Genomic DNA, 20667 nt, shown 5'->3' with positions numbered 1-20667 from the left:
CATCTCCTAGGGGGCAGGGGAAGAAATTCAAATAATACACTTGTAAGGGTGCCTAAATATATTATGAGCATTTAAAAAGTTATTTTGCACTCTCTCTAAAATTTTATACCATCTTAATGAAAGAGAAATGTGTCGAGACTTTCAAACTCTGTGAGGTGTTGCTCTTATATAGCTCAAGTTTCCCTTAATTAGCAAGGTTTTGTATAAAAGGATAGTGACCCAAAGGTTCATAGCTATTTCTGTAATTTGATTATAACTGTAATGCTTGTGTGACACCTTCCTGCCTATGATGTTGTGTGTAATCCTGTGTGCAGCTACAGCTTTGGGAAGTTCTATATTAAACTTGGTGCTGTGGTTACTCGTGAATGAAATTACTGGAAGAGTCTTGGACAAAAAAGTACATGGAAGGATTTAAGGCAGAACATGGCAAAGCAAAGGCTGCAATTATCTGCAGCTGAAAACAAGTAGCTTTTAATATGTCCATTCACCTAAGAAGGGAGGGAGAATTATAGACCACGTGCTCTTTCTCTCCCTTTTTCTATCATTTCTCTTCTTCTTTTTCCTTTATACAGTTTATCACCCATAATTTCAGGATGTGTTTTGTTTCTTTAAGCTGTTTTATCTATAGGCTTATGAGGTCAGTCATGTGTGAATTCTTTTGTTAGTCACCTCACCTTTTGCCTTGATGATAGAAAATTGATCAGGCCTAAAGTACAAGTTCAATAGACAACCCCCTTGGTCCTTTGTCTAGGAGAATAGCTACCATTGAAGGCCATGAGCAGGTTGCTATTAATATGACAGCCTGCTCTATCTCCCACTGTAATTTATAATGAAATACCTAATCTCCATTATTTTGATCCAAGCAGGCGATCCCATGAAAAAGTCTTTTCATCCAGTTCCCAATGGCAGTTACATGAGAAATGGCAAACCAATAATTTTTGTCAAGTTTTTTAAGCCAACAGAAATGCTTTTCCACTGCTACAGTTTCAAAAGGCACAGATAAAGCTCATTCACTGAGATGAATGAAAAAGCCATCTGGGGTTTTTCTTTTTGACTTCCTTTCCTTTTCTCCATCCTTGTAATCAAATTTGAGCAAAATCAAATGGGGCTTTCTATGAAAGTACCTTTTGTTGATCTGAACGAGCTGGTAATTTACAAAATACCCTTCCTTTGTGAGGAAGGCTAAAGAAAAAAAGAATCAGTAGCTTTTAAAGCTGGGCCTTGGTGGGACTCTAAATGCAGTGAAAGCAGTCTGTGTTGAGAGATTGAAATGCATTTCAAAGCCAGGCCTGAGTCAGGGTACAGGGAAGAAAAAACCTATGTGCATTTTATAAGAAGAAAAACCTGAATGGGAAGGGGAAAAGAGAGAGAGAGGAAAAATCTGGATAATACATTAATCATTATTTTGGAAATTGTCTTCCTTACTGACACATACTGCGTAACTAGTGATTGAGAACTTGGATTTTTGTTCTATTATAGGCATCTCAACATTTGTCTGTGCTGCTTTAAAGTTTGAGAGGCAAGGATCCTTGAACACTGCTGGACTATGTTTTAAATGTGTATATATATTTTTCAACTTTGCTTTTTTGGTTCTTTTTCCTTTTTTTTTTTTTTTTTAACCTTGCCTGTGAAGTATTATGAGGAAAAATACTTGCAGGAAAGCTGAATTTATTCTTTTTTGCATGCTAATGTTTATTTTTATTGTATTTCTGCTTACCAGATTTCCTAGGGGTAATTATTTCCCACTGACTCAGACCACAGGAGAGTGTGAACACCTAACAAATAGTAAGTTTATGCCTGTTTTTATTATTTGTATTTTATGATTAATATGAAAAAGCTGAGAATGTTTGATTAACTGCAAATTCAGTATTTTAAGAATGTTATACAGCTGTATGACTCTATTAATGAGAAATATTGATGTGGTTTAGTGCTTATCATCTATTTTACTTACTATAACTGTTCAGTGAGATAGAGATAAGTGCATTGTCCTGTGCTGAAGATAAAACAGCTTGTGAAATAAACATTAATTTACATGTCATATGCAATAATGTGAACAAGCCTAGCCCATATTTTAATATTTTCTTATTTACAGGCTTTCTTAGAATACAAAATGTTTCTCCCTTTCCAATTCTGATTCAGGATATAGATGCATTTGAAAACAGCTTCCTGGCTGCACAATATAAAATATGACCGGCAATTCTACATAAATGTTGGAACTCATAGTGGAAACTGTGGGGTTAATTTTTATTTTTAAGAAAGCTTCTCATGCTATTTTTACCTTGACTTGTGCTGTATTATGGTAGGAAGAGAGAGGTATGAATGTTATTGATTAAAATCTGATTATTTTTGCTAATGAAACACTGGTAAAACCACAGGGGTTTTAACATTTTTTATTAAAAGACAAAGCTTGTAAATAATGTAGAACTCTGAAATCTCAGTTTTAAACTGTTTGTTTTAGATGAAATTAAATGAGACATGATTTATTTTGTGTTCCTTATGCATATGTGTGGACAATGTTGTGATATCCACTTAAAAAGCAGGCTGTAGGAAAGCAGACTGGGATAAGTCCCTTGCTTTTTTAGCATTACCAAAAATCCCAAGTCAACCTTATAAAGTTTGAGTGTGGTTTCCATTAGTGAGATGCCAAATTATTTAACAAATAGCTAACAAAGAATTTTCTTCGTCATACCCTGACATCTGATTGAAGTGGAAAATGTCAAAAAGCTACTTTTGTGGCTGAATTAATTTCCCACTTCTAGTTCTTACTGTCCTATTCACTTTCAATTTCCTTCAGGATTTGTTTTCTCACATGGTTTTGAGCCATTTGCTGCCTCCTAATGACTGACTTATAAAACAGCAAACATGGAATATTTCCAAAAAACTTTTTCTGGAGCTATCACTGTTATATATTTTGTAATCATCTACTGGTTTTTTTCATATATTTATTATTGATGAAGAAATTTGTGAATTTTTAATGATTCTGCTCTGTGATATTTTTAGCAGAACATCAAACTTTCCCTGAGAAATAAGGATACAGTGCCTTAACAGAAAACTTTCCTAGTGCTGAGGGGGGAAACAAAGACACAAGTGGTTGACTTTGTTTGGATCGTGTAATTTAGATAATGTAAGGATCTGTGCTTTCCCAGGCTGGCATTCCAATATCATAGGGCACTTCTCTTGCTTAAATAATTGCTTCCTTCCCTCCTTTGTTTAAAAATCATAATTAATCTTTGTTTAGTTTTCTGTTCTTTCTCCTTTATACTCTCTTAAACTTTAAGACATAGTCTTCCTCAAAGACTTTGTCAAACCTATTGGATTTTAATTGATTATTTATAAAATGAAGCAACAAAGCAAGATAAGGTCCCTCATGGTCTTACCCATGTGTCAAGGCTTGTCCTCTTATTACGTTCTTATCACAGTGCGGTACCAGCCTGCTCAAGAAACTTTCTGACCTATCAAAATAAAAATATTCAGAATTATATGGGATGTAGAGAACATAGATTTTGCTTTATATAACCTTTTCCCTCTCATGAAATCTGTAAGTAGTACAGATGTCTTGAATTGAAAAAGTAGTAAATGGCTTGAATTGGGATGAGAGGGTTGAATGGATCTCTGACTTTGTCCCCTACAATTTATGTGTATTTGTGGATACTCTCTAAACTTTTCCCTGCATGGAGTTGCACTCACTGACAGCCCTCTGTGTAAGCCACTGTGAGGCTCTTACACATTGGCTGCATTTTACAGGAGAATCTTCAGCTGTGCCTGATTTGAAGCTAAGAAGTTTGTGCTTGAACTTTTCAGGCTCAAGCACATTTTGCGTTAGAGTATGAGGAATTATCATAATAAATTAATTGCAGTATTTTTTTTAAATAGATGTCTTCCATAATTTTAATCATCTTTTAGGTAGGCTTTGTTGCAGGAAAGACTCACAGCAACAAGCAAATGCTACTTTTTGGGGGAATGTATATAAATGTATACTTAATTTGTACACATAATTTTTATAGTCTTTGACTTGAATCATTGAGAGGAGTTTACAGTAATGACACAATAAAATAGGGGATTGAAGTTATTTAATGAGTTAACAAGCACTTTCTCTGTTAGAGAACATAATCCAGTGCAGCATAAACTGAACAAGGAAATGTACACTGTGACAGGTTAGCAGCACCATGGGTGAGCTGCTGTATCTGTTGAAGTGACCACTGAATATAATCAATAAGTCTCCTGCCCATGCCTAAGATGTTAAATCAGATGGTTTGGGTGTTTAATCAGACTGAGCTGGATGGGGATTGGAAAATATTTTCAATTAATTTTCAATGGCATTTTTAAAATAATACTAAACAGTGAGAGGTGGGAACAAAAGACAATAATTCCTGGGTCTCATGTGCCCACTAGGGTTCTGCACTGAAAGAAACACTTTTCTTTCCAGATAAATTTTTGTCACTGAACACTTAAAGTGAACGCAGCCTTAGTGAATATACATAGCAGCTTATGAGAATTGTATTCTCATAAAGACCGTAAGAAAAAGCAGATTTAGGCAGTGTCACATCTAGAGGGAGTTCCTTAAAGGAGAGATAAAGGAGAAAAAGGCTACAGAAATATGTGGGAATTGGAATGAGTATAGAGGGTTAAAGAAGAGATATTCTAAGAGTGGTGGATGTTGTTGAGGTAAGGAAAGAGTATTAACCCTTCCATGTCCCTGTGCCCAGGTGTTCTCCTCAGGGTCCTGAGCACATTTTAGATCGACTCTCCCAGGGCTGAGTGCTGCATTCAGTAGAAATTGATGTCTGTGTTCAAATTATCCTAAAAACAACAAGTTTTTCAAGTTGATTTTTCCCACTGTTGTTAGAGTGGTGAACTTCAAAGAAGTACAAGCTTCTTCTCTGAAGCCCTGAAGTGAGATTTCCCACTCAGGCACTGATAAGCAAACCAGGGTCTGGCTGCAGTGCTGCTGGAAAATCCTGGTTCAGTTTCTTTCTGCTGGCAATGCTCAGTGACCCAGCTGGGGGAATTATGGCATTGCTGATCTCTGAAAAATAAAGTAACATTCACAGTGCTCTGTTTTAGTCATGAAGTCCATCCCTAAATATCTTAGGATGCTTTCAAAATTCTAATGGTAATTTAGGGATGGGCCAACAGTATCAATGCATTTAAGAACAGGTATAGATACTTTTGTGGTCACTTAAAACTGTTGGACTAATGCATTTCCAATACACTGTGAGTTTAGTTTAGCCAGGTCTATAATGAATATAAAAATTTGCTGTTCAGCATGAACTGTGTGATAAAGTATGTTTTAGGAGGATTTTGTGTGATCTTCTGTGGGGGTTTTGAAACAGTTTATTCCTTGTGGTTTTATAGAACACCTGCAAAATACCTCAAAAAATTCTTGATGTTATTTTGAGCACTTACAAGGACATTCCCTTTAGTCATTGTGGGTAGCAAATATTTCATGTTACATGAAGGGTGATACAGAAAGATTTGTTCTTGGGGAGTATTTCTCTCTACAAAATGGTCCAATAAATTACTTCACTGTAATCTGCCCAGGGATTAAGAATGTACATGACTCAAGATAAAAAGTTTTTATCAAACCAGTCTTTAAAACTATCTTTTTATTTGCAAATTTCTCGTAGGATATGTTGAAAAAGGTTCCAATACTGTTCTTGTAGTTTTGTTGCATAGGGAAGACATTATAAAACTGACCATTTGCTATTTAGCTGTTATTTTTTATTCAAAGGTCATAAAATCTGTGGCACAGTGGGACTAGGGTACGTAGTATTTTTATTTTCCTGGTTATAATAAAGCAGACCTGGGAGACACACAGATGAATATTTGTGGCTTCAACTTCTTCAGGGACTCTAAGGGTACACCAGGAGCAATATGAAATTGTTCTCTACTTACAATTTGTCCTCAGACTTATAAAGCTGGAAGATAAGGAGAAAGGTGTCATGTAACCACCCTCTGAAAAAACTTGATCTGCAATAGGGTTCAGATGTAAAAGGGTTATTTGCTGCACACTGCTAGACTGCTTTTCACCTCAGAGGTCTCCACTGGGATCACTTCTAACTGATTCAGGGAGCTGAAGTTGTGCACTCATTATGTTAATGCTGAGGCATGTCCATTACAGTATCAAGTGCTTGTAGCCCTGAAGATGATATTTCTGATTTTAACTGGCAAGCATCCCTTCCACCTCACTTAAAAACATAACTCAGTGTAAAATAGTTTTGTTGCAGTCAGTCTGTAAAAGGTGGGATATTTAGAACAGCCATACAGGGCACTGTGTTTTGTTGGATATCATTCATTCTTCACTCTTCCAGCAAGTATCCTGCTCACAGGGATACCTAAGGCTCCAGACAGTCATTCCCTGTGCCATGCTGTGCAGGGAAGCCACAATGGCACCTCTGCCTATGCCATCTTCTGAGCAGTCCAGCTCAATCTGGAGAATTTTGAAAAAGTATTTTCACATGTTTGCTGCTCTTGTTCTTCAAAAGAAAGTGTTTAAATCATATCCTGATCTGAGCTGTGGTTAATTGTGGTTGTTGGTGAATTACATGCAGAAAGCTCCCAAGTGCTGTTGCTTTATCACATCCATGTGACAAGGACAGTCTGTAGCAGATTGCAGTATCTGTTTCTGGTAAAAATTGCAGGAGTTTTTTGTGGCGTAAATTACTTGTAGCCATTGTTTTTTAATGCTGTTTAACAGGAGCCAGGGGCTTTGAGAAGCAGCAGAGAAAGTCCTTTAGAGTGGCAGCATCTTCCTGGAGCTCCAGTAGCATGTTAATCCTTAACTGTGCATAGGACAGTGGAGCCCCTCTGTATGAAACAGAGTGCACCTGGTGCTAAATTGCTGCCTTAATGATGGGATGGGATAGCTATGGCTGTATTTCACTAATTCTACCATCAATTTCAGCTAGTCAAAGAAAAGGTATTTTTGGAGCCTGGGACAAAAGTTGTTTTTTAAAGTAAAGGGCAAGCACGAACTGGTGGTGTAAAGTCCTTTCCCTGTTTCTGTGTCATAGACAAAACCCCCCACAACTAATTTTGAGATTATAACATGTCATGTTCATTTTGCATTTTATGCACACTATACATTTTATGTATGTAACTGCATCTTAGATTTCTGTTTTCAATATTCTTTATTTAAGTATTAGGGGGTAGAATTTGATTGAAATCATCAAAGTTCTAGACAAAGGGTTTATAGGAATGTTTCTTGTTCCCTTTATTTCAAACTGAAGAATTTTATAATGTACCAAGAATATGTCTTTTAGGTTTTTTTAACTTTTTTCAATTTTTTTTTATGTCCCTTTTCTACACTGTCTTGTCTTTCTTTACTGCTGTGTACCTCTGATAGCTTTCTAGGCCACTGACTGATGGCTTTGGTGTCTGTTTATATATGCAGTAACAGACCCAGTTCTTGACTGGAGATTCTAGATGCTTCTGTGCCTTTTATCTGTGAAAGCAGAACAGTATTTTTATGCTAGCCTTGTGTATGTGCATAGAAATAATTGTACCAGGAAAATACTGGCTGGCTGGCAACCTTACAATCAAAGGTCCTCTTTCAATTTAGGAGATTAAGGCAGGATAAATTCATGGGCAATAACACATTAAAGACTTTTATCAGGCTAATGCAAGTCTTAAGTGTTGTGGAAATGTGCTAATTATAAAGTGGCACTATTTTCCTAACTTAACCTTGCAGATCTGTGAACTTAATCTTGTACTGTCAGTAAAATACTTCTGAATCTAATGGAGATGGTACAGCTGTGTGAAGAGCTCTGGAAATATTTGTCCACTTCTAGGATTGTATGTTTGCTGTGTGAAGTGATCGTTGTTGCCCATTCTGTGGTTCACAAGATGTGTGATAAGAATTCTCATCATTCTTTGTTTCAAAAATGAAAAATAGTGGACTAAGAATATTAGACTAAGTTCCATCATGATTGCATTGTTAGGCCTGACAGTGTATGATGGTGCCTCTTGAGTCAGAAACCTGAAGGTGGTTGAATTTCATTGATTTATGCATTCAGAAATCATAAACCCTGTCTTTGTGTAAAACATGCCCATTTACAGTTTAAGGAAGCAAATCCTTGTGACAACTCTGTTCTACCATGTCTTGTGCACCAATGCCTCCTGTGTCCTCTGCCTGAGCATCTCTGAGGCTTTTCTCATCAAAGCTTTGCAGTGCAGCTTCTCTGGTGTCCATCAGGCCAGGTGTGTATTTTCTTACACATGCTGCTTTCTGTACAAGTCAGTTAGAAGCAGCAAATGTGTGGGCAGCAAACATGGACTAAAGGGAAATTTGGAAGCTATTTGGTAGAACAGGTATGCAGATTGCTGACTAAATAATGTCTAGGAAGTGTTGTGGCATTTGCAGCAGGGAAAAATTAAAATAAGTGACAGAAACTGTAATCTGGATTTTTTTTTCCCCCCTGTTAAATGCACATGGTGAGGAACTGAGGTGTCATTTTGGTTTTGTATAAATTTCTTGAAGAATTTCAGCTTAAAAATGTTGCAACATGAAAGTTCTTTTGAGTGTTTTTTTCAGTCAAGTATATTTGTCTCTGTTTATGGAAAATGCATGGCCTCCATATGCAAGAGAATGTATGGGGGGATTGGTAGCATACAAAAGTGGGTATAGGAAATTGTTGAGTCAGTGTAAACCCTGAATGGATTTGCAGCAGAGAGCGAAGTTAAAATGTATTTGATTTAAAACAGAATATGCAACATCTTTTTTTGCTTGCTTTCAGGAACTTGCCATGTAAATTCAGCCTATTACAGATAAATGAAAGAGAGGAGTTATAAAATGAAAAGTAGCTGTAATGCACAGATTGAATGTTTGGGTGGGAGTGAAAGTAGGAGTTACTGGGTTGGAACAGATTCCTTAAGATCTGTCACATCATACCATTAAAATAAAGAGCTAGACATAGTAATTTTAAAGGGATATTGTGTAAAAGTTGGGAGATATTAAGGCAGTAAAATACATTGATGGTTTCCAAACTTACAGTCTGTGTATTACACTGACATAATAACTGTAGAGAGCAAATACTTGCTGTGGGTACTGCATTGCTTGTGAAAGGAAAGATTCCAGTGTGTTACCCGATTCCATCAGCTCCCTGTGTGTATGCTTGCAATTTCATTAGGTTATTCCTGTAATGTTTTTGATCAAATTTGTAATATAATCAAAGGACTTCATAAAAGTCCTGTATTCTTTCCATTTTTGCATTCTTAGCACCTGCAAGTCCTCATGTGTGAAGGCCAAAAGAAGCAGAAATTGCTTACATTTCTTTTGTTTGGCTGCAGAAATTTTAATGGCCATGGGCAACTCACTTCATTTATCTGTTCTCCACTGATATCTAGTCTCATACTGGTAGTATTTTGATGATAAATAAATAATTTCACAAATATTTAACACCTATGGATAATAGGTTGTATAAATGATCAATATTTTCAATAGAGTGGAATATAAAACTGAACAGTACTTTTCCACAGCCAGGCACTTTATTCTAGATATGTTTGTTCCTACCTGGTTCCCCACACTGTCTCATCTGGGCACCTCTCTGTCTGTGCCTGTACTTGCAGTTACCTACACTCCCATTTTGTTGTGGGATCCTTGGCTATGGAAGCCAGGGGATTTTTCTCAATAGATCACAAAACACCTGAGAAGAGCGGTGAATTCAATTCAGTCTCCCAGCACTAAATTCTGATCCAGTCTTCCTCTGTCTTCCATGGAGAGCACATCTCAGGCTCCCTGTGAGGTATTGGAAAGCCTTTGCTGACTGTTCAGTTTGGGGCTGGTAAGTCCCATTCGTCGTACGTCACAAAAATGTAAAGAACTGGGAAGAAGCATGAAGCCTGGATTTTCTGCAGTGCAGAACTGCACCTGGTATATCATTAAGGTGGTGCAATATGCATCTAAAATGATATATGAAATATCTGAATTTTAAAGCAATATATATTGCTTTTTCTTCCATTTCTTCAATGTTTTACAAATTGTATCAAGGAACAAAACCACTTTTAAAATCCCTTTTTTAAGGAAAGAAGAAGAGAGACGCTTTTAAAATGAATGTGCAGGGTATGATACATATTTAACAAAGCCTGGGAACTTGCAAGTGTAGACAGCCATTGTCTTGTCTTAACCCAATGGTGTGAGTAAAGGATACAGTGTCAGATGTAACTTTGAATTTTCCTGGCTTCTGTCACTTCACATCACAACCTTAGCATTAGCAATATACATTTTTTTTGTTGAGGAACAATAGCTAAAAATGTATTTTGACTAGTAAAATTAAGAAGATGACACGAAATCATAGAAGTTCACTGTGCAACAGTAATGTGTGTCATTTTTTTAATACAAGTGTAATTCTGAGTACATGGTAACTACTGTCTATAGCTACAGAAATATCACCACCTCCTGCCTTTTGGCAAGAAACTGTATTTTAAGTTTTATATATAGATTACACAATGACAGAGAGGGTAAAACTTTTAGCTGAGCATTATACTTTAGTACAGAGCAGGAGCTAAATATAGTCACTGTGTCATCACAGCAAGGTTGCTTTGTGGCAAAAATACAAGAAATAAACCAGCAGAGATGCACATTACTGCTGTTCCACTGTCATTAGAGACAGATGAAGTTGGCTATAGAAGCAGCTGATTACAGAAGATCCTATCATGAGTGATAACAATGGAACCTGAGCAATGTCACTTCATCCACTGGGACCTCTTCTGTTAAATACTTCTCATTAATCTGCTTTGAACAGAGGTTGGAGATTGCAGACTGTGGGGGCAATGCACCCTTTAACCTTAATGAGCCAAAGGAGTACCTTTGGCTGCTTTTTCCTTGAGTGCAGCAGCTCTTCAGGCCTGTTGGGAAGACTCCTGTACTTCCCCCTAAGGAAGCAGAAATTGGACCCATTTGCGAAGGAAGAACAGAAGAAATCTGATAGCACAGGATGGCTGCTGCATTCTTCAGCTCTAAGCTGGTCCCTGTCCTTTCTGTCTTGTCTCTCCCTCTCTTCAAAAGAAGGAAAGGGCTTGAGGACTGAAACTGCAGCTTTCATGCTCCAGGAGGGACTGATCCAACTATGGAAAAAAATTCTATTGTTCCAGGGCTAGGTGAAGGTGGATAATTGGGAAAGAGAAAAGCTGGCTTATTCCTGGCTAGGAAAATGAGCAGACATTAATGAATATAAGATTTACAATGAGTTTCTGAACTCCAAGCCCTAAATAGTCTGCAAGTAAAGGTCTGTTAGGAGCATGTTCAAAGCTCTGTTTAATCAGGACAATTGGAAAGTGTCATTATGTGATTTTCTTACACAAGCAGAGCTGCTTGGCAAAAGCAAGAAGGAACCATTCTAAGGTGCATTTTTGTTTTAATTGAGTTTTTTTTAATTTGTGGGCTTGTTGAGCTCTGATATGGAACTACTGAGTCAAGTGCTCAAAGCCAGTTCTGAGCTGTTCTGCTCCTGTTTCATTCAGTCAGCGAGTAAACTCTCATTTGAGGTTCAGGATCTGATTTGCCCCTCCCATACTAGGGCTTTTCCCTTCCATAAGAACATTTTCCATTTGCTGAATCATTAGATATTTGCAAAACAGAGCAATTTAAATTTAAATGGGTGGTACTGCCAGCTAGCACTTTACCAGGTGATTATAGACCCTGCATCTGAGATATGAGAGTATAAAACTCCTCTAACAAATGATTACTTTTACAAAATCTGGATAGGGCTCTAATGGTGAAAATGCAGCATTAAAAAGAGCATTACCACCTCTAGCACCATCTTGTGTTTTCTCTTAAAATGAAAAGGGAAGAGGGTGTCTTGAGCTCCATCACAAAGTACAGAGACTGACCTGTAGGTGTGTTAGTCACTCTGAAAGTGTATTGAATAGCATGGAGTTTTAACCACAGAGTTATGTAAACAAGATCATAATTAGACCTGCTGAAGAATAAGATCTGCCCTGATCTGATTTGTGAGAAATAAGGGATGATTTACTAAGGTTGGGGAAAACATGCTGGCAATTCTTCTGCAGGTTTTAGGTATAAGGCTTTTCAATTACACATAAACCCTCTCAGAGATTTGGTTCTTTTGTGCATCTGGACCATAGTACCTGTTTGTGGTGTGGTTTTCTTTGGGGTTTTATTGTTGTTGTTTGTTTACTAAGACTCAAATTCACAAAGATATCTGCCTGCTTAACTGTCATTTTCCTAAATATATAATTAACTTAGGAGGTCTGGTCCTAAGAGCGTGATCCTGTAGGAATCATGACACATGCTAGTCCTGATGCTGAAGGCAGTGGAGTCTTCACGTGTGGAGTAGAATAAGGTCACATACAATGTGGATACTCTGTCCTGTGTGCGAGATCAGGAATCACCATGGTTACTTATCCGGTATTTTCCGTGTGCTCTCTTGTGCTCGCTCTCTCTCTCGACTTATTTATTTATTTACTTACATTTTTTGTGTAATGTGGAAGACAGATCCTAAACCTACAGAGTAAAACTATTTTCTTCATGAAATAGTGGCAGGGGCCTTTTGAATGTTTATTGCTTTGTAGCAGTATCAATAAGAGTCAGTAAGCGGTGGCTGATGCTGGGTACTGGAGCTGCTGCTGGCAACCCAGAGCATGGTTCTTGACCTGAACATCCCTGCCTGTAAAATAAGAATTGTTTCCTTTATTAATATAAAATAGGAATTGTTTCCATCACCATTTCCATCTTATTATGGATTGTACTTTTCCAACAATAGTGACAGCCTGTTATCTGGATGTTAAGTGTTGCGTAACTTAAATTAGAAGTTTCTGTTTAGTACTGAGGGGAAAGACTTTCAGGGTTGAAGTGACTTGGTGGTCCCATTTATGACATAGTTGTCCTGGTATCTGTCATTTAGCAGTTCAGTGCTTTTAGTGCCTGCTGAATGATAAAATATTAGCAGTGCAATCCAACTCCACAAATATATTTTTATATATAATTTTAAGACAAAATATTTAAAAATCATGCCTAAATTTTGGATTTTTTTTAAGTAAAATAAATATTCTTGTTCAACTATATCATCCTGCTTCTTGGTCATGTCAAAGTGGCAATAAGGGGTGGGCTGACAGCCATGTAAGCTTGTCATTATGTAAAGTAGATTTCTGAGCAATCAAGTTACTGATAGATAAAGTTCTATAGAAATATTTTAGTTTCTAACTTCTCTTTAACCACCACAGCGCTCATGTGAATCTTTGGAAAGTTAGGCACCAAATTAAGAGTTGAACTGCCTTTGTGTGTATGGAAAATGGAACTGTTTCAAGTATTTCTGAGAGTGTAGGTGATAAGTGTTGCTTTTTTGGTGGCATCTGATCTTAGTTTGGTGATATGTGATTGTTTCTAACAACCTGTGAGAATGTAGGTGACCTTGATTTTCTTGCTATAGCCTTGAGGGACAAACTGATACTGTGTTGTGTTTGGAGAATTATTCTTCTCTGCATACAAACAGATACAGTACTGCTACTATGCTGTTTTAGTTTACTTATCTTTCTTACTTGCTGCACTTAAGCCACTGAGTTTATATTACTGCATTTATAATGTAGGCTTACCAGTTAAAAAAAGAAAAAAAGAAAAAAAAGGAAGCCAAGATATTGTAACAAGCTAAAAGGAAAGTTAATGGGAGTAAAATTGTTCAGCTGAAAACCAGAAACTTCTTTTTCCCATGATGCTGTTGAGCAGATTTTGAGCAGTGCTTGTTTGGGAAAGAGGATAGTAATGGAAAATAGAAGGTAGGATTTTTAATAAAGAACATAACGATGGAAAACAACCAATAGGCATATGGACAGGTAAAGAATAATTAGAGATCATCTTTAAATAGCATAAGAGTGAAAATTTTTTGCTCTGTTCATATCATTCTGTGTTGTGCCTTTTGCTGGGATTTTACACATTAAGATTGCCACGTATTGCTTAGTATTGTTAATACGCAAAATCCTGGCAAAAGGTTGACATTGTAATGGCTCTAAAGGACCCATTTCAATGTAAATCCTAAGGGTCTATCAATGTGCAGGGGATTTATGTGGGTGAGTCCCATTAATGGTAATGGGACTTATGTGCGTAAATCTCTTCTGCATTGATGGGAAAATAGACTCCTTAGTATGCAAAGTCTCATTTGAAATCAAAGAGCATTTGCATAAGATCCATACATGGCATGGAACTCTGTGTGTTAAAAACAGTATGAAAAGAAGATAATACACCTTAACTACTTTAGTGGATAAATACTAGTGTAAAAAGAGTATTCTTGATAGTATTTTATTCTAAAAATTGCAACAATATTTACACAATTATCTCCAACTACTAGAAACAAGAATAATTGCATTTTTATTATTGTGGATGGCCGCTTTTTACACGGGTTTAGTTGTGCAGTTGCAGAAATTTTGCACTGAACTCACATCCGAACTTTGGGGCACCAACTGCGTTAAATGTTTCATTTTGGACTACTTGGAGCTCAAGCAAGAACCAAGAGATCTTTGCAGCCCCAGTCCTGCTGCAGTTAGCAAAGCCTGTGTACACATCTCATAAATACTCTCAGGCGACCGCTTTGTTCGCTTTGACCGAAAAATTCGCAGCTCCGACGGAAATTGCAGCGGCCGAAGGCGAGGATTTCCCTTGGGAAGGAGGGAATGTCCGGCCCGCAGCCGCGCGGTGCCACCGGGTGTCGCTGTTGGCAAATGGAACTTTAACCGGGACGGCGATTCTGGAGGAGGCGATGGAACTTCACCTCTGCAGTCTCCTCCTGGCAGCTCCCGGGGCTTTGCTTTGCTTTGTTAAACTGTTCCGTGCGGAACGCTCACCCTCCAGTGGACGCGGAGGTGTTGCAAGAGAGCGATAGTGTGGCTTGGGAATATCTGCAATATTAATGACCTGCTTTGTTCTTTGCTGTCTGGCGTCCAGGCTTGCTGTGTTATTTTAAAAACTAAGCATGAGTATAAACAGTTGAATAATTCTGATATTTCTGTGGTATGAAGTGGGTGAAGGAGAAGATATTAAGAGAACTTATTTTGCTGATGCAGACAAAAAGTGGCCGTAGAATGGCCATTCTTTCCAATCAGAAGAGGAACCTGGATTCAGGGAGCAATTTAAGGAGGGAGTTATGGATATATGTGACTTGGCAAGGTTTCATCTGCCTGGAAGAGGAAAAGCTAGTTTATGTCTTGTGTAGTACCTCACCCCAGGAATTGGTGTTGACTCTTCCAGTGAGACTTCTCTCACACTCAGGGGGCTTTAAGGAGAAATAGCAGACTTGAATGTATTTTAAAATTAAAGATACCTGCTTTTTTGTGTTCAGGATGAGTTTGTCAAATGATGAACTCATTTGATATTGATATGAAATTGTTGGATCTGTTTTCCTTTATTGTTTATGCTAAAAATATTAAGCTTGCCACCCTTATATCATTAGCCAGTGCATACTGAAGAATTAAGAATTGCTCTAGGAAGGCAGCTTTAAATAAGTTTTAACAAGCATTACTGAGTATAATAGACCTCTCCAAAACACCCTTTTATTTGCTGGACAGAACAAAAGTGGTTTGTGGTTTATGTTCATATCAGAACCGTATTTTTAGTTGCAGAACTTCTGTATATTTATAGAGGGTGGTGTATGAATGGCACAGGTGAAAGCAATTTGTCCAGTTTTTCAATGAGTTGATACTTCTGTGTGCATTAACTTTTGTCTTTCCTCTCCTTTGCAACATAGAATATGAATTTATCCATCCTGATTATGGAGTTCCTAGAGGAACTCTAGGTGGTGGACCAAGAACTTATCTAGAATGATGACAGCTATTATGACATAAAGCCAGATTACTTTTATTTCCTCTTTTTTTTTAGTTTTATACTGAATGGTATCTCACTACTTTTTGTAAAACCTTACTGGGAAGCCTGAATCTAATGACAACAAAGAACCTGATTTATGCCCCTGATATAAATACATCACACTTTCTCTAGTCTCATTAGGAATAAATTTATATTCCTGGGTATTCTTACAGGAAAGGATGATGATGAAGGGAAGAAGGGAATCTCTAAATCTAAATCTCTAAATGTTTTTGTAGTCCAGGTTTTAGCTGCAGTTCCCAGCAGTCAGCACTAGAACTGTGTGTTCAGGGGCCTTCCAGGAACCTGCTGCAGTCAGACAGGAGTCAGTAATGGGACAAATTGTACATGATGGGTTGAGAAAACAACATGTGAGATTAAAATGTGATTTTTAGAAATTAAATTTTGTCTGAATCTGTTGTATGATGGCCACATTTTTCTTATCCAGAACAATACAGAATACTACTCTGATGCAATGGTAACATATGAATATATTGCATTCCTGTCCTGAGAGTAATGATAATCCCACAATTATCCTTCAATACAAATCTGTAAGATAAACAAATAAATACTACTAAAGTCCTTTATTTTCTTTAAGGTAAATTATCTTTTCACCTCTACTACCTCTGACAAAGTGAAGTTATAAAGGAATAGGCCATTATGAAAGTACTTTTCAATGCAACCTTCTTCCTATTCTCTTGAATAAAGCCCATTGTACAGTCTGAATGCATAAGAGCTTAAACCCGGTGTCTTCATTGTTTTGAATGACTTCTGGGTGAAACCAAACCTGTTCTTCTACTGTGAAAACCTGGGGGTCATTGAGCAGTGAGGAAATTATGACATCATTTTCTTGTGATGGTATGAAAAAGGTTATAGTTCTACCTGCCTTATGCTTTCTTGTAATTGCTGCTTTTTAGATGACTGCTTAAATAAATGGTTTGAACCTTGTTGCATGGCTATCCCTAGATTTGTTGTTCAGTGTACATGCAATCTGGTGTTAGAATTTATCATTGCTTTTGTGTCTTCAGCAGTGAGGCCACAGCTTCTAATGGTATGGAGAGGAAGTGTCAGAAATGCTAGTGCTGTAACCCAGAATCAATTATTGCAAACAGTCTATGGAGATGGCCCAATATTTATTTTAAAAATGAGCAAAACAAACAACTAAAACAAACTTTTTATAAATATTAATGCAGTTTTTAATTAAATTATATATCTTGGTTTCTAGACTTTTGAAAAATCATGTAATTTTTTCTTCTTAAAATAGCAAACTCCTAGCAAATTTGGTAGTTACTGTTCAGACTGTTAAAACCCACTTGAAATAACGTGCAAATCCCATCTTTCCAGTAATAGTAGTTTGTTAATTAGCAGAGCTACCCAAATAGTGAGATTGTGGTTAAAATGGCTCTGAGTAGGAGGTGGTAATGATGCACTGCCTGTTTCACAACACATTATAGGCAGTGCTCATTAATTCTGGCAATGAGAAGAATCACAAATGCATGCTTTAAAAAAAAAGGCAGTGGTAAGAATCACCTTGAATTTAACCAAATGCTGGAGTATGTAATTTGTGGTTTCTTTTCTTAATATTCACAATAAGCAGCCCTTAGCTACCACATTGGGTTATTGGTTATTGCAGACACTGAAAGTGACTGGAGTGTGGTCTTTGCTCATGGCAGTGAACCCTGTGGCGCCCACCTCGGGCAGCTGAAGCCCTGCTGGGTGTGATTACATGAACTGTAGAGCTACCGTTTGGTAAAGAAACAAACACATTTGTTGTATAAGAAATGACCATTCCATTTCTGCTGTTGTAAAATAATAAAAAAAAAAGTTCCTGCACAAATATTTTCTTTCCTGAAGAACTGTGAGGGGTTTTGTTGTTTGGGTCTTTCCTTGGGGAACTTGTGAGATGCATTTTAAGAGAGCTTGTAGGAATGAGACAGAAATGAACAGAGCCTACTTTAAAGCTTGATAACCCCTTCCATTCATCCCTCTTTTTATTCTTTCTGTTTCCTTTCAGAGCAGTTACTTGATGAGATCCAGCAGACTTGATCGTAGTCCTAAATCAAATCTGTAGTGAAACACAAAAAGAATTCATAATCTCTTTTCTCTCGTGGCCTCAACAGTACTATCTGTATTAAGCAGAAGGACTTTTTTGGGGCTCAGTTTTTGGTGGTCTTCTGGTAGTTTAGGAGTTTTTCTGAGGAGCTCTGGTGGTTCTGGGAACCTGAGTCTTAATTTTTATGGCTGAGAATTGAATAGGTTTCTCCACTATTTCAGAAGATGTAAAATTTGTCTTATCGGATGACCAGATATTATTATCTTAATCTAGGAAGAGATCAAGTCATTTTGTGTGAATAACTGAGAGTAAGGCTTTATTTTTGTTATGATGAATAGTTATAATATTATAATGTCATAGTTATAACGGAAGGAGTGATTAGTGTTGCTGTATCCATGTTTTTTAAGGGCTAAGTAATACTAAAACAAAGGATTTTATATTTTATTTTCCAGATATTTTCTGGCACTTGGGAATTTCTAAAAGATAGAACTCTTTTATCTCTATCCAGATTAAGATGATGGAGAGAAAAAAATTAAGTGCTATTGTAAGGAACACACAAATAACTGCTATCTTATAAAAGCAAATTTACTATGTGAAAAATAAGCAGCAGATTGAACAACTACTGCTTCTTTTTTGGGGTTAAATGGATAAGAGGGAGGATCATGACAGGTGGGAGTCTACTCCAGCTGTCATTTGGGTGCTTTGGTCATTTCTGAATTTTGTTTCTTGATTGAAGTAACCATAATTGATTTTAATTTTGAAGAAAAATATCTCTATGCCTTTTATATTCCAAAGGGAAAGACTTTAATCTAGAAAATAGTTTGTATTGCTATAGTTGCAGGTGTTCCAGCTTACTGACTCTGGTCACTGGATATGTGGCAGGCAAAGAGCTCGCAGAACGAGGTCCTTGATTAGCTAAAGACTTCACTGTCTCTGCTCAAGAGCAGTCTCAGGCTGCAGGATACAGCTGCTTTAAACTAAACATTGCTTTGGCCATGGCTCCCTTTCAACTGGCAACATTTTCTGTAGTGCATCCCGCAGCACTGTTAATTCCATGCTCTTAAGTGTCTGTGCTGTGTGTAATTGAATAACCAGAGGTGTGTTTGTGCAATGAGGTGATGCCAGTGCTCAGGTAGTGCTAAGGAGCTGTGAGAGATCAGTGATATTTTTGTTATTTCCTTTTGTTTACAGGAGCGTCCACATTCCCTACAAGCATAACTCTAAACTAACAATAATTTGTGTAATTATAGATATTTCTGAAATTGATTATGTTGTAAATGTATATTCCCCCAGGATGACTAATGTGCTTAGAGGATTGTGCATAATGACTGCTTGGCATTTTATACATTTGATCCAGGGAAAGGGTAAGATCCTCATACAGTTTTCTCAGCGCCCTAATGTATCATCCAGAGACACCAGCAGCCACATTCCTGGTGTGTGCTCTGCAGGATATTCTGTGTATGTGCTTAAAAAATGTCATTCCTCAGGATATTATCAGAAAACTGGGTGGAATGTAAATTATGAGTAGCCAAATAAATATGTGGAGAGTTCAATTCTGCTTGTGGGATGGACCACCTTTCTTACAGAAAACATGTGAGAACCCTGTGTATTTTCCAAGAATATTATCTAATGCCTCACATGCATTGGGGTGGGAGTAGGAAATACCCATGGGAAGACAGGAATAAGATCTCATATACATTAAAGGCACATGCTGAACTGGTGTAGTACTTGCACCTTGAAGGGGTACAAGCAAATAACTTGAGAATACCCTTCTGGTATTTGAACCTCAGGTTTCAGGAATCTTCTTTTTTTCTTCCTTTTTTTTTTTCTTTTTTTTTTTTTCATCTAAATGCCTGAGAAGCTTTAAATTAATCTTCTCAAAGCTTTATGTGAATAATTTTTAAGTGGTGTTAGGTTTCTTTGTTTTGTTTTTGTAAGTTAGTGAGTTTGATTTATTTTAAGAAAGTGTTTGCAGTCATAATTAAGAGAGATATTAAGCTTAGTGTTAATTACACAAATTGATGTGAGTATCTGATTGAGTCCTGAGAGGGTTAGATTTTTCCCAGCTGTGAGAGATGACATTAAAAGATGGATAATTTGTAATTTAACTGCAGGAGTTAAAGGATTTTGCAATAAAAATATGAATGTCTTTGTTTCTAAACTTTAATGGCAAAATGTTTTATCATCTTGGATAGCTTTAATACACTGGTAGTGTGATGGAGAAACGAAGTTGTAAGTCTATGGTAGAGAGAGGGCAGGACCTTCCTCTTTTGTGGAAATACTGTTCTTTTTGGAAGAGTGAAGAAGGACTGACTATTTACCTGTGTTCTGTAAAATCCCAGAAAACGAGCCCTTCCTTTCAGAGCTTTTTTTTTTGCATGTTTTTCAGAAGATCAAGAAGGAAGGGTATACATGTAATAACTTCTGAAAAAAGAAAGGTTGATTCATTACCTGTTTTCAACTGATATTGTAAATTTTCTAATTTTTTTTTTATTTGCAGAATAATTTTCCAATATTCTGTTGGCATTTTCAGTGAAATTCAATTCAAGACCAAGCCTGAAGTTGACCTTGCTTTGGGAAGTGTAAGGGTTGGATCAGATAACTTCCCAAGGTTTACTACAATCAAATTTATTCTGTGATTACAGTTTGAAGTCTGTATTTGGAGCCAGTATACTAGAAATCCCCTCTGGCCCTGGGTTCTGCAAAAAGTTGTAATGTCCTGATATTTACAGGGGAATCCTTTCTTATATGAAGCATTCATCCTGAGGTCCCATTCAATGAATTTTCTGGGTTTCTTAGCTGTTTTGAT

Source organism: Poecile atricapillus, chromosome 8 (assembly GCF_030490865.1).
Source record: "Poecile atricapillus isolate bPoeAtr1 chromosome 8, bPoeAtr1.hap1, whole genome shotgun sequence".
NCBI classification, from domain to species: Eukaryota; Metazoa; Chordata; class Aves; order Passeriformes; family Paridae; genus Poecile; species Poecile atricapillus.
The sequence above is the reverse complement of the archived record's forward strand: the minus strand, read 5'-3'. Positions refer to the sequence as shown.